The following is a 2,419-nucleotide window of genomic DNA, read 5'->3' on the forward strand; positions in this document are numbered from 1 at the left end:
CGCGATCTCGCCGCAGCGCGCGGCGGACGATCCCTCGGCGCCGCGGCCCCGCCGGGCGCCCTCGCGAGGGTCGCGTCCGGCCCGTCCACGCCGGGCCTCTGGCGGCGGGGCCGAGGAGCAGGCGCGGCCGCGCGCCACCTCACTGATGTCGCCGGGAAGGTCCCCGTGCCGCTGCCTCCTCTTCCGCCGCCTTCCTCCTACCCGCCACCTCCCTCCCCCGCCGCGCTCTGAGGCGAAGAAGAGCGAGATCCCCGACCGCCTGCCCTCCCCGAGACCCGGGACGGCGCGTTAGAAGACCAGCCGCCCAGTCCGCGGAGCTGCAGACGGCGCTCTGGCCCTGCCTCGGCTCACGCCGGTCGCGGATGCTCGAGCGGCAGCTGCCACCCCAACGGCGGCTTCTGGGACTCTCGCCCGCTGGCTTTTTTTTCTTTTCTTTTTTTTCTGAACTCGCAGTACTTGGGCTGAGCCGGCGAGATCTCGCGAGATGCTGCAGGGCCTCAGTGCCGCTTCCCCCTCGGCGCGTGGTACCCGAGGCCGGGCTGGAACTGCAGCGGGCCCCAGCTTCCGCGGGTGATGCTGGGGGCTTTCCGGTTCGGGCCGCGGGCGCTTCCGGAGTCGCGGATGAGTGCGCCCCCAAGCCGGGCTGGCTGAGGACTCCGGCCTGCCGCAACTCCCGGCGCTGACTGCGGGCCTGAGCCTCGCAGCAGGAGGATTTCCTCTGTGCAGCTCTGGAGCTGTGGACTCACCCTGCCTGGCAGTTAGATTTGCATAGCCTGAGGTTAATTCCAGTTGTGATGCTGTGGGTGTGTCCGCACTTGCAGGACACCTTTATTTTAAAAGCTGATGTTTGAAGGTGAGAAAGGTGCTTAGTTGTGATATCTTTTTGTTTCAAGATGAGTTTTGAGACATTAAAAAAAAATTATGAGCTCAACTCTCAATGCAGTGATAGCAGTTAGTATCCATGGAGGACTTACCTGTAAGCTTCTGCATGGTTTGGGTTGTGACGAATTCTTCTGATTTAATAGAAACAAGGAGGTGTTCCTCTCCTCTGCAGGCCTATTTTTCCCTTCTGTAAAATGTAGGGCAACGACCTGTAATCCCAGCACTTTGGGAGGCGGAGGCCAGAGGATTGCCAGGGCCCAAGGGTTCGAGACCAGCCTGGGCAACTTGGCAAGACCTCAACTCTATAATAAATCAAAAAAATTAGCTGGACGTGGTGGCACACGCCCATAGTTTCAGTTACTTGGAAGGCTGAGGCCAGCAGGTCGTGGCTGTGGTGGCCGTTAGCATGCCTCTTCACTTCGGCTTGGGCGACAGAGTGAGACTCCAACTCAAAAAAAAAGTGGGGGAATATTACTATTGTACAACTGTTTTAGCAGCAGAATTCTTTTTTAACGTGAATTCTACCGAAAACCCTAAGTAAAAATCAATGAATGGCTTCCGCTGATCACTTGGCTTTTATTTACGGATTTATTATGTTTTTATATTTGTAAATTTTATTTATGGGAATAAACACTATCTCCCTTTGTTGAATCCTTGAAGCACAATCAAAGAGCCTCAGAGTTTGCTAGAACTGTTGGACAATGCTGTAAGTAAAAGCTGCAACCAGGCAGTTTCAAAATTTCATAGCCGTGATCTTATTTGACTTTGACAACTTTTCAGCTCATTGTACTTTCTCTATTTTAAAGATGGGGAGAGGAAAGAACAGCTGTCAGGTCAGATTGCCAGGGTTTTTAAACTCTTCTGAGCTTTAGTGAGAATAACAGAAAACCAGAAGAGGCCAGGAAAATTAGGTGGTCCTTTAAGCAAGTGTGCAGTTTTCTACTAAGGAATTGCTGCCTTAGTAGTTGATCGAGGTGGTACCTTTCAGCTCCAAAGCTAATTTGGTGGCTGTTGGAATAGCAACAAAAATTTAATTGAATAAATATCAAACACCTACTAAGAGCTGCTCTGTGGTCTAGGGATATAGCAGTGAACAAAACAGACAACTCCTTCTCTCATGGAGTGTTCGCTCTAGTGAGAGGAATAGAGAAACGATGCACTAAGTAAATTGATAAAATGTGTAGCATCCAAGTACTGAAAACTAAGGAAAGGGGATCGGAATATGTGTGTGAAATGCAAATGGTAAAGTTTTCCATGGGATGGCCTCACTGAGAAGGGGACATTTGAGTATGGACATGAGTGGTGTGAATATCTGGGAAAAGAGTGTTCTAAGCAAAGGAAAAGCAACGGGCCAGATGTGGGAACATGCCTGGATTGCTTATGGAGTTGCATATAGTCCAGTTTGGCTGGAGCTGCAAGGAATGAGAGGTGATTATGTCAGAGGGTTTGGGGTGTAGAGAGTGATAGACCAGAATGTGTAGGACTCCTTTGGCTATTAGACATGTTTGCCTCTTACTGAGTGGAATGGTGTATTAGC

Source organism: Carlito syrichta, unplaced genomic scaffold (assembly GCF_000164805.1).
Source record: "Carlito syrichta isolate Samal-C Ts95f unplaced genomic scaffold, Tarsius_syrichta-2.0.1 Scaffold92600, whole genome shotgun sequence".
Taxonomy (NCBI): domain Eukaryota; kingdom Metazoa; phylum Chordata; class Mammalia; order Primates; family Tarsiidae; genus Carlito; species Carlito syrichta.